The sequence below is a fragment of the Atractosteus spatula genome, chromosome 3 (assembly GCF_055471065.1).
Source record: "Atractosteus spatula isolate fAtrSpa1 chromosome 3, fAtrSpa1.hap1, whole genome shotgun sequence".
Taxonomy (NCBI): Eukaryota; Metazoa; Chordata; class Actinopteri; order Semionotiformes; family Lepisosteidae; genus Atractosteus; species Atractosteus spatula.
In genome coordinates this window covers 16,750,792-16,764,315 of record NC_142708.1, presented here as the reverse complement: position 1 = coordinate 16,764,315, position 13,524 = coordinate 16,750,792, and positions in this window count along the sequence as shown.

Sequence of the window (13,524 nt, the reverse complement as noted above, 5' to 3'; positions counted from 1 at the left end):
ATATTTTTTTATTTTTGCTTTGAGTGTATGAAGTTAATTTTGTACATGACACATATTGGTACCTCAAAGTGTCAAGACAGCAAGCTTTAAAGCAAAACAAATAAGAGAACTAGGCAAGGGTCTAAATACCTCTGCAAGGTACAGAATATACAGTATAGTCAATCAAATTGGAAAAAAATACAGTATGTAACCCCTTTTGAGAGCTAAAAAGAAAATGGAGTCATTTATTACGATTCAATGAATGCAGTGATTGGAAGGGCCTTTGCTAAAATTTAAAATTTTAAAATAAAAATATTTTTGCCTACCTCAGTTAACTTCAGAACCATTTCTTACTGTATATCACAGATATGAAAGGTGCAATAATAGTGCACACCTAACCATTCTGTGTTGTAGCTGTTCTTGTTTTGTGTCGTTGCTCTAGTTGGTATTTTTGAGCCACGCATTGTTTTTATTAGTTATTTTCATTCTTGTAAATTTAAATGCTTAAAGGAGTGTGTTAGGAACAGTGTCACGATCGTAATCCCTCCTCTTAAGGGCGCTGTGGCTCTTTCACATTTTAGTTGATTATGTGCACCTGCCTCCTGTCTCGAACTTCGAACTTCGAACTTGAACTTGAACTTCGAACTTGAACTTTATTGCCATATGTAACCGGTACTGGTACAATGGAATTCTTACTTACAGAAAGTCTCTGGATTGTAAAACGAGTGTAAAAAACAAGACAAAGTGCAAACAGTGCATCAAGACAATGTACAAACAAACAATAGACAATGTGCATGTAAACATGTAGACAGTTTGAATGTAAACAATACAGACGTGTAAACAATGACTGGAGATGTGCAATAGATAAGAAATCATAAAGAGGTAGATGGTGATGGTGTAGGTGTGGTCCGAGGGGGGTGGCTAAATGTGTTCGCCAGTCTCACTGCTTGTGGATAGAAGCTATTGAAGAATCTAGTGGTAATTGTCCGTATGCTCTTTTATCTCTTGCCTGAGGGCAGTGGGGTGAAGAGCTCATGCCCGGGGTGGTGACTGTCCTCTGTGATGGCCAGAATTCTACCACGGCAGCGGTCCTCATAGAGCTGTTTAATCTCGGTGAGACCGCAGCCGATGATCTTCTGGGCCATATTGACCATTCTCTGCAGTGCCTTTCTTTCTCGCGAAGAGGTGTTGCCGTACCACACGGTGATCCCGTTGGTGAGGACGCTCCTGCCCCTCCTTATTTAAGCCAGACGCTCTCACTATTCTGGGCTCAGCTACCAGCGGGTCCAGGAGCGGCCCGACGGCAAAAAAAGTCCGGTTCTGGACTTTTGGACTTCTCCCTGGATTAACTCCTGGACTCCTCTGGACTTGTTCACCATGGCCACGCCCCCCCCCCCCAAGCACCAGTGCACAGTCATCACGCCCCCCTGCTTGTCAACCTACCCAGTTCCTCGTCGTCTCCTCCCCATGTCCGTTTCCACTTACTTCTGGATTATACCGTCTGCATAGGGTCCTGACCTATGCATCGCTACAAACAGAACGATTAACAATGCTGTCTGGACTGTTCAGTAAAGTTGTTAGAGAAAGCAGAAATGACACATAAAACTGAATTTTTATAGTCCTTAATGTCTTTTGCCTCACAGAGTCTTGGAACATTCATTCACTCATTCATTCAGATGAAAAATGTTTGGTTAGCAAGGGCAGACATTTACACTGTTGGTGACTGTAATGTGTGTACTCTGTAAATGTTTCTACAATTCACATTGAGGATATTGTTTTTTTAAAGAAAATACGAATGCTTATTTAATATATACTGTATATATTGATTAAAAGAGTTGGCTGAAACCAAAGGAAATATTTCAATTAGTTTTCTAATGAACATTAAGAAGTGCCTCATTTGAAAGTCTTATTCACATAAGCTGAGTAGGAAAGCACAGCAGGAAACAATGATGTGCTGTAACAATTCAGGATATTTGAGCTTATTTCTAAAGCATTTGCATGAATTGTCCTACTGGCAAAATAAAGCTTGGGGCTCAATGCAATGTGGAATTACTGCCAAGAGAAGGTCCAAAAAGGTCAATGGTACCCTCCATTCCACTGAGGGAAAACAGGACACAATGACAGATGCTCTGGCAAAAAAAAACCTACAACTGGGGACTTGAAACTATCTTGAAATGAAGCCATCTGTATTACTGCACTTTCTAATAGTGTTTTTCCTTTTTAACATGTAGAACTAAGAGAAGATAATATTAGCAAGATTAAAAAGACAACAGCTTTAGGTACTGGAAAGTAATCTTTCAATCATGTACAACTGCCTTAACTGAATGCAACTAATTACTGTATCCCACATGGGATGTAGAGTACATAAAAGGTACACCCCATTATCCCCACTAGATAATTAGTAAGTTACTGAGCAAAAACCCTTTACATATAATTTCTTAAATGTTATTGGCTTTAAAGAATAAAAGGCCATGGTTCATGACATATTAAGTATTTCTTTGCATTTTAAAATAGTAATAATATTCAGTTTCCAGGGATTCATCAGATTGAGCTGATGAGATCTCAGGATATATATGATTAAGACTAAGTGGTCAAAAATCCCTGCTTTGCTATTTTATAGAGAAATTAATTTTTAAAAGTGTAAAATAAAATAAAATCATATACCAGGATTAATTCATTAATATGACATTAAAATCATGCTTAATTCTAACGGTATAAGGAACCTTGAATTTTGGTTCAATTGGTGTCAGAACAAATTCACCTTGGCATGGTTCACTGCAGTTTCAACTGGACTTAGTTATCAATTAGAAAGTGGTTACAAACCCACTGCATAGTAACAGTACACCAGCTGTAAGACAGTGAAAATACACCAAAAAACAAAAAAAAATGTTTTTTACAGGAGTGGAGAACAATAACTGTTGAAACAGACACAGACAGATTTTTTGAGAAAATTGCCCCCTTTCCCCTAAAACTGCAAGGCATCAGGAGGAAAACAGTGCATCTCTAGCCCATTAACAACACTGAAACCATTGGCAGCATGGAAGGGGATATTGCCAAACCACTGGGCAACCAATTACGTAAGTAAGGCCTAAGCCAAACAAGAAGGAGCCTGTATCTGACATAGTGGTATCATGCCTAAAGAATAGAGTTTGATGTGTATGAAAAGCAGTTGTCCATCTGATTATGATTCAACATAAAGAATAATTAATTCAACAGTGAGCCTTTCTCTCAATAATGTTCTACTGTATATGTTGTACTGTATGTAAATGTCTTATGATGTGCCTGTATTTTAAATGTCTGTAGATGTTGTGTTAATATGCTTTGGCAATACGTAAATTAATTGGTTATGCCAATAAAACTTCTTGAATTTAATTTGAATGCTGCACATGAGGAAAAGGATACTTGAGACATTGGATTAACTTCAGACTACTGTATATGGCACCCTACTAATGATGGAGAATTTCAGTTGGTACATCATCAGTTACAGTTTGCCTCTCCATAAACATTTCACGTAAAAATAGAGCTCCAGATCCAGATCTTCATCCAGATCTCTCTTGGCAGACAGATGTGTTTGTAGGTACTCTCGTTTCTTACCAGATTCGTGCAGGCATAATTGGGTATTTCCCTTTCTCTGTTTCATCCCTGGTTTCAGGAAAGAAGTTAGACACTTCCCCTCATTATGCTGCCTTGTGTAGAATGGCTGCTACCTTTATGTCCTATGCTCTGAACTGAGTATGAGCCAGTTTGATAGTTTTAATTCTCTAAGATGAATTTTTCAGCAAAACAAACATTATGTCCTCAAGAAAATAATTTCACTATTTGCCTTGCAAATGCACAGAGAACAAAACCACAGAAGCAATGGAAACATTGGATGAAGAATGTGGTGAAATTTATATTTTCCAGATGTTTCTGGCAAGGTCACCCATGTAGAATTAAAACCAGAACCAGCCTGATATCAAGTAAGATGGTACAAGCTTCATTTAAGCAGGATCGGAGACTATTCTGTCACACTTTAATTTAATGATCCAGAAACAGGTTCCACAACTTAGAGGAGAGATAAGAGGACCAAACACTTTTTCAAGATAGGAAAATTAATTACAAGATAATTACAATTACTATAACGGTAGATGAATAATTGTGAGATTTACAAGCTGCTTCGAAGATAATCTTGAAATTGATTAAATTATCTACCTAAGAGTGTTTTAATTCAATCAAATATTTGTAATCATAGCTATCAAGCAAAATTACAGAAAAGCACTCAACACTATACCAAGTGCATTTTAATGTCAGAGGAAGTTCCACTCCACGTCATTGCACCATCACAACACCTGTTGCCATGAACATAATGCTCTCAACTCCATATCCACACACTGTCTTCAGACAGGTCTGTGAAGAGGAAAACAGCATTCATTGGTGAATAAAACACCCAATCACTCTCTTTGCTGTAACTTCAGGTGTTCTCTGGCCTGCAGAAGATAGTAGTTTCATCTTTCAGCTTTCAGGTAGTTTCTATGAAGAGGCAAGCTACAATCGTTCTTGCTGATTTGTAGCTGAAGTATTGTACTGTCATATACTGTACCAATACTGTATCTGACAATGATTAGACACATGGATCAGACAGAAATGGCAGCCCTGAGAAGTCTGGTGGCCACTTGTCTTCCAGGATGTGACCAGAGCTAGTTTCCTGGGTACTATAGACTACTGTAGACTAAAATGCTTAAGGGTGCATTTTTAGAATAAGGAGATACTGTAGGCACCCATTTATTTTGTGGCATCCAAGTTTGCATAGAGAGAGATTTAACTGCTGGTTGTATTGCACTTAGTTTAGAAGGTGGCTTATCTCTTATTTTGGCCTGTGCAGGCATTATTTAAGAGTCAAATACTTGGTAGCAGTCTGTGGTGTTCTGGGTGATTAGGATGGTGATTAGGATGGTGATTATGGAGTGTTTGTGTTGTCATTGTTAATAAATATTTGTTTGACCAAGTGTGCCTGGATTATTATTCTTTTCACCAAAAATTTCACATGCCTCTAACTATTAACTATCCCACGCTAAGAGGAAAAGAAACATAACTTTTCAGTTGTGGAGCCTTCTTTGGATGGGAATTAGCGATTGATTACTGACAATAGTGACAATGATGGGAGTAAAACCCAGTTCTCTGGCCATATCAGACTAACAATCTCCAGTTTTTTAATTCCACAAAGTGAAACCAAATAAAAAATGTGTTTGCATCTCCCTTGAACAATAGGAAGCACATACTGTAAATAACCTACTGCATTATTCAAGGTTATATGTTTTCACCCACTAACTCCCTTTCTCGAAAAACAACAATGGCAATGCCAAAAAATGTATTTTGTGCATCTAACTGGCTACACTGAAATAAACTGACCTAGAGGAAATATAAAATAACCAAATCACATACTTGCCCAGCTCTCCAACATTATCCCCCCATAACATTCCTAAAAACATATACAACTGCCCAACAACCAAAAAGATCCTAAAATTCTTGGTAGACCAAAACCCAACAGTTGACTTCCACCCCGTCCCCCTCTTCTTGGGCATCTAGTGGCTTTCTTCAAACTTGCAGGATTCCCTTGTTGATGATTCTCTGACAGGTTATGGAACAAAGTTATATCTTATCTATTTGCCAGCCAGTCACCATGAAAAGGAAAAACACTCACAAACCCAAACAAGGCTGCCTGTTCTACTTAGCAAACACAACAGGATGTAACAACACCATTTTGTAACAACAATAATAAATAATTTATTATTAACAATAATAAACTCCACTATAACTCTTCATTTATCAGAAAATATTCCTTCAAAGCTAACCCTGTAACAAACTGTAAGTGACCAGTGCATCAGCTTTAACATTCTCTGCCCTTCTTGTGTCTAATTTCCAGGGAGTAACCTTGTTACATAACTGACCGGTGCATTAGTTGCAAAGGAACAAGTAAAGGTTTATTCCATGCTAAAAAGAGAAGAAATGAAACACAATGTTTCAGCTGTGGAGTCTGAAGGAGGCTCCACAGCTGAAACATTGTGTTTCTTTTCTTCTCTTTTCAGTATGGAATAAACCTTGTTCCTTTGCAGCCTATGCATGCTGACGCAACTACCTACTTAAACTACAGTACAGTGCATTAGTTGTTGATTATGGTTATACATATAATGATGAAAAGTCAAAGGAATGTGATCAGTAAAATCAACCAACGGCAGATGATTTGAGCCTAAATAAACCTCAAAAAGATGCAAAGCAAGGTTAAAGTCTCTTTGTCAATGGTGGAATAATTTACCTGATTTTTATTGAATTTCTTTGAAAAATAACAAACTGGGTGACCAACTCCATAAAACTGAAAAATGTACATTGCGTTCACAACAAGCTATAATAATAAGCTATGTTTATATCCAAATAAGTAAATCTGCTTAAAACAGCCCTATTTTAATTTTTAATATTAATTTAATATTTAACATATTGTTATAAACAGTATAAAATTAATAAAAGTAAAAACAGTAAACAAATAAAATTCTATAATTATAGAATTATTATAGAATTAGAATTAGTTAAGATTTCACTGCGCCACCCAGCTGTTTTACAAAGTAGTGGAATCCTTCATCAGATTATTGTATGGCACGTTATGTTGTATCATTTGTAGCACACTCTGAATGGCTAGATTTGTATTTGATTGTGGTTTACCTTTTTTATTCTAAACACTGATCTGGTCAAAACTAAATGCTTGCACATACAGTACAACCTATTTCAACATACTCTTGTTACTTAGAGATGATAACTATAACTCGATGGATAATATAATCAATGTCTCCTTCTTCTCAACATATCTACTACGTATTTCTGTAATGTTTCACAACTGGAATCTTCCAGGCTGCCAGATATTGAACTATTGCTACAGGGATTTCACAAGCACTCATGAGGTGATCTGAAGTTAACAGATAGGCTTGAGTAATATGATACACAGAACACAGTGCTGGTTTTGTGCTTTCTTCTACATAAAGTATGTATTGCTATTGTTTTAAGTTCAAATGATCAAGAAGCCTTACATCTTGTTTTTTTCCATACAATTTTGTTTCATGTACTTTAATTGCAATATGCGCCTATGGGTTTATTTACAGTATATTTTATCTTATAATGTATGTATAATAATAAACAAAGCATGTAGGTGATTAGGAAAGAAATGAATAATTGATCTAAATGGGACCACATTCATTTGACATTTTTCTCATTCAAAGTATGCTCTAATATGGGTTCAAAGTCCTCCATAGCAGAACACGTTTTTCATTTGCAAAAATAATTGCACCTTAGGACATGGATATATTGTAAATTTGGTTCAGGACATCCTTGGGCATTGTTATTTTTTTCCATTCCTTTTCTGTAAAAGTTAAAGGTCAGACCAAGTTTATCCATAAGCAAAACAGCCTTTCAGAGTTATGAACTTATGAATAAAATATTATTCAACCTGAAAGCATACTATACATGCACTTTCAATTCTCTTTACATAGAAAATATTAATGCTGGGGAAAAAGCAGCAACTTCTGTATTTGACCTGTTTGTAGTAGATGGGAAGTGCCATGCTTTAGTGTTAACTTTTTCTTTGTTTCGATATCTCTAAAAACTTTGAAAATTACCGCATGAGATACAATATGTCGGTATTGAAGAGCACATGTCCCATTTTAACCTTCTACCTTGTATTGTTGATCTTTATTATTATTTAAATTGTGCTAATTGGATCAATGGACACAATGGACACATTGATTCATCTTCATTGTTATAGTATGTGCAGAAACTGGAAGTTTCTTGAGGCCAATGTGTATTTAAAAAAATACATGTAAAAGCAAGACATGTGACCTACCATGAGACCTCTAAAGATATTCAGGTATGAATGGGAAACAGTCAACAAATCAAAAGTGTTTCATTCCTTGACTCCACCATGTCAGCCTTATCTTATGTAACCTGGTTGGTCTAAATAATCCCACTTTATGTATTGGAATGAAATTCTTGGATTCATCATCATACAGTAAATGCATAAATCCATAACTCTCGTACTTACCTCAAATAGCTAATCAACAGGAAAGAGAAATAATGCTAAGGACATTTAAGAAAAGAACACACCTACATTATACAATACATGGATGACAGTTAACACTTAAGAATTTTGCCAGCCCATCATCCCAATAGGGCTGCTGCAGGGCTGTGATTAGAAAGCTCTCCACTGTCTGCAGAGAACTCTAGCATAGCAGTAGGAGTCCTATAGCACAGGTTCTTGTACGCAAATGATTTTTCTAATAGAAAGTTTAATTAAACTTCAAACTAACAATATATATCCAATGTTGAAGTTCATAATTAAATAAAATACTTATTTTAAAGTAATCTGGAGGCATCATTTCAGACACAAATTTGTCAACAGTGTATGTCAACAAAGACATTATATCCTTTTGATAAAGAATGGTGACATGCAAAACTACAGTATGTACAGTCGTATTGGGAACATATTGTTCTTTTTTATTTTTAATTTTGTTCTACTATGCACCCTTTAACCAAGTTAAGTTATTCTTTCATTTTTTAGAATTTAGCATAATAAAGTCCATGCACAGAGGTGCTATTTCTTATTATTCTGTAAAAACCCTATTCATGACTTAGGCGGAGAATTGCACGTGACCCACACTGTATTTTCCACTTCGAGCAATCCTGTAGGCAGTCATACAGTATCTGTCAATAGGAAATATATCTCCCAGCACCAGGGGGAAAGAAATTTCTCCAGAGAGTGTACCAGTTCCTCTTTAATGAATATTGAAATATATTTGTAAATTCAAATTTCTGTTAGTTGCAATTGTGGCATAGAACATAAAGCTTCTAGCTTGAAAAGGGATAAAGTCCAGGCTGTCTTGGGGTTTGTTAGATTAATTTTGGAACTGTGGGGGCCTATTGTGTTTTTGGATTAAAGTAAGATTCAGTGTTACTATCCAAAAAAATTCCAGATGCTGGGGGACATAACATTGCCACTTTGCAGCCAAAAGTATATCACCCTAAAGGCTGTCCTGAAGCAAAATTCACTGTGTGAATCATTTGGGTCTGATACATTGTATGTATGATCCACCCACAGATAAAGTCCTATTCTGGAGCTTAAACCACACCTGATTTACTAGACTTTTTATCTCAAGTCACTAGAACTCCTGGGTTTAATCCTGAAAATCTTGCTTTATAAAGGAATATTAGCAATTAGATAACATTCCAGCGTAAGCAAACACCTGGCAGATGACAAATCTAGACAGATAATGGGTTTTGCATGCAGACAGTAAAAACATAGACAATAGTTTAAATACAAAATACAGATGCTTTCCAAGACTTAAAAAATATCCTACACTGGCAGGCTAAAATTATGTTTTTAGTCTTGAACAGAGAAAACTATGAGGGGACTTGATTCAAAATTCTTAAAGGACCCAGAGGATTTCTTGAGAATGAATAGTGAAACACAAACTATAGGACAAAAGTGGAAACTACATGGAAGTATATTTAAAAGCACAAAAAGGAGGTACTATAAGACTGTAAGATTATTCTTTTGAAATAAGTGAATGAAAATACTGTATGAAATAAGTGACAATTAATATAAAGAATCAGCATACATTTGCTTCTGTCCATGTATGTACCTTAGACAGGAGATACACATTTTCCTTCCTTTTCATACCAATATAAAGATACAGGTTGTCTCTTCTGGCATGTCAACTGTAAAGTAAGATTAAAAATGTGTAAATGTTGTAAGAGGACCCGGGGAAGGGTCATCTCTAACCGGTATTTCAGGAACGAAACACTGAAAATACTAAATATGGACCTTAGCAAAATGGCGGCCAAAAAGAATCAGCTGACCAGTAAATGGAAAGGGTCTACCCTGAGAAGCAATGAGACACAGCTGAGCCGCATCAGGAGCCGAAATATAAGTGCCCCGGAGGCAGTGAACAGGGCGGAAGCCGGTAAGGTGAATGCAGTTTGGAGGAAAAGAGAGGAAAGAGGTGCATGTTAAAGATCGGGCTAAGGAATAACGGACTACGGAAAGGAGAAAAGGTTTATGGTTTTGGATTACGGACACTGGTTAAGGATACATCGCGGATTGGCTTTATTACGGACTTTTGGAACTCGGATCGGATCAGGTCTAAGGGAACGGATTACGGACTGTATTTGGAAGACACTTGGAGGAAGAAACGCCACGGATCTCAGGAAAGAAAGGTGTGGTGTGAGTACTACCTTCATTTACATAAACTCTCCCCCGGAGACACCACAATGTGTTAATAATGGAACCATTAAATCTCTTAACAAGTGACATATCTTTTTCCCCACACTTACTGTAAATGCCCACTGTCACAATCGTTACTCCTCCTCTTAAGGGCGCTCCAGCCCTTCCTCGTTCTGTCCCATTCCCCACACCTGTTCCTTATTCCAGCCCTTCTTTAGTTCCACCTTTAAAGCCAGACGCAAGCGTTTGCCCGAGGCTTCTCATTGATTTCCGCATCGTGAGAGCCCGGGGTCCTGCCACGTCTGGCTCCGTTATGGTTTTAGTTTCCTGTTCCTGATTTCCTGCCCCACCGGTCCCGACCCGGTTCTGGTTTTAACTTCGGATGGATCCCCTGGTCTTGGACTAAACCTCTCATCTTGGATTCCCCCTCTGGATTTACCCTTGGATTGTTCGCCCTGGACTCACTCCCCCCGGACACCTGCACTCCTTGGACACGCCCCCTGTCTCCTGACCCTTCTCCTGCATGACTATTTTCCCAATTGTATCCTCACATTCCGGATCGTGTCGTCCGCATAGGGCCCGGAAAGAACTGTTCGTGACACCCACACAACAAAATTAATTTAAATGAGCATGACCAAGATATTTTGGGGAATATTACAGGAAATTAACAAATTGAAATTGTATACCTACAGTATGGTTTCTAAAATGATGAAAACTGGCACATTCTGTGTTTGCTAAAAGAGAAGAAAATGTCAATAAATGCAACTTTCATTTAAAGAAAATATTATTATTTGTTTTGTCATTCCAATATAGAGAAAAAATTAAGAGAATAAATCCATATATTTGGTGTCTATTGTTTCATTTTCAAAACTTCCCTATAAATGAATGAAAAAATTCATTAATGGGAATTTGAAAACTACTCTATTTTGATGAATATGCACTATTTTTTTTTTGCAATCACCCAGCCCCAGCTTTTAGCTGAGGATCAGATTTTCATAACTCATTTCCTAATTTTAAATATAAGCACGTGATAATGCCTGAGGCAAAATTACTGTGGTTTTGCGTTCATGGCATTAATACTACAGCGCACATTTTCCTTTGACTTTTCACATTAAATGTTTATTTTATTGTTAAGATTAAAACTTAATTATATTTTCCTGCATTCACTGAATCCTGGAATTTGTAGTCATTACTTGTGTGGATCTGACACAGCCAGATCTTTTTTTACACTATACTTCTATTACACTTTTATATAATTTCACTTTCCCCAGGTTTTGGCCAGAAATTAAAGAATGTTTTTATGGAAGAAGCAGAGGAGAATTTGTGTGGAGGAAGAAATATTGTTTTACTTTTATATTCAATTTATGTGCTGTAATGCACTAATTGTGTTAAACAGATTCAAGCTGAATGCAATTACTGTATCACTAAAAAACAAAAATATTCATGTCCCGTAACTGGTTTGACTTTCATGGACTGTGATTAATATTCTCTGTGATACATCTAAAGATGGAATAGGGACTGGTTGACCTGATCTGTATTAACTTTTTTTTTTCACTATCATTAACATACAAAGAATTGCAGAGTGTACTGGAACTGTGATTGTATGTTTTCTGATGAAAATACAGGGCAAGTTTTGAAATGAAACCATGTGCCTGATTTGTAAACCTGTATTTAAACTGGCTATATATAAACCACTTTAAGTATACATGAGCTAATTTTACAGTTACTGAATTTTTTGCAATTACACCTACAGTATTACTCTGGTAACACATTTAAATATTGTTTTACTTGAATGCAGCAAATAAACACTGTTATAACTCCTTCATAAAGAGTACACAATACAGTATAACAACATGCATAACCTTTTACAATGATTTGTGTAAATAGTAATCTTACACATTCAGGAATGCAATTACCATATTTGTAACCACGCATAGCATGATGAACTCTCAGCCTAAAGCTAAGAGCATAAAGTAGAGAGAAATAATGTGAAAATGGTGGAATACTTCATTAAGCACTTGAGAGCTGACAAGTACTTTCTGTAGATGCAGCTCAGTAACAGTGATCTAGGTATGTCATGTGATTATTGTGCTCTACTGAATGTTTTTATAATCTTATTTTTCCTTGTTGTGTTGCGTTTATGAAGGAGTTATGAAGCTGTTTATGTGCCTCATTCAAGTAAAGCATAACCCAGTCTTTAACATTTAATAGATTATAAGTAGGATTTATAATATCCATACTGTATGTGAGTTATTGCTTATTTTAGGGATATTTTTCTCTTCTCCACTTTTGCAATATGATTTATATAAAAATGAGTTCAGGTTTAGCTATACTATACTGTATATTAAATGGTAAGAAAATAATAAGATAATTCAGCACCATCATTCAGCGTTTTCAAAAATACTATAGTTCCAGATTGATGCAAGTTGCAAGTTTATTACTTACACAAAGCCTCAAAAAAATTCCTCTAGCTGTCTTTGAAATAACCATCACAGAAGCTGAGCCTTAAGCTGTTATATGTTTGCATATATTAATATTTCAACATTGAAAGCTAAGGACAGCTGTTACCAGGCAGATTTGAAAATGTTTGCCATAGCTGGATGAGTTTTATGCATCATAATGCAGGTTTTCTACAGTTCAATCACAGTTTAGAATTGCACAAACCAATTCTAAATATTCACACTGAAATATGCTATTTCTGCACTTAAATTTGCATTTGTTTAATTTCTAATTACGGATATAGAATACAACTGTCACAGATTGATTTTATAAAGCTGCTTAACAAAGTCTCATGATTCACAGACATTTATGGCAATTGGAACTGTGCAGTCTTTTAAAGCTAGTACAAATAAAGTTGGACTACAGCATTTTCACAGTTGTTATATTTTATATTAGAATGAGCCTCACCACATTTTAAAGTCATATACAGTTCAGTAACTGGAATTCTCAGTTTCCCATTGTGCTTTCGGAAGTATTTGGAATTTCAAGTTCTCCTCCTTGTTATGTTTGTTTGTTTTTTACAGTGGCTCTGAGAAGAAAGGTATACAGTACTAGACTTTTCAGTGCACATTGGTGTCAAAGTGTGTATATAAAAGAGTTACTTTGAGTAGAAGAGATTGAAGGGTCTTTTTTAAAGAATAGAATGAGACTCATAATTATCTGGATGTAACAATACAGTATAAGAATACAATTAATTTATTGAATTATAATACTATGATTATAGTACTGTAATTAGAGAGTCATCTAGTAAAAACACAAAATATTTCCCATACTGTGAGTATTACTAAATTTGCAAATATATTTTT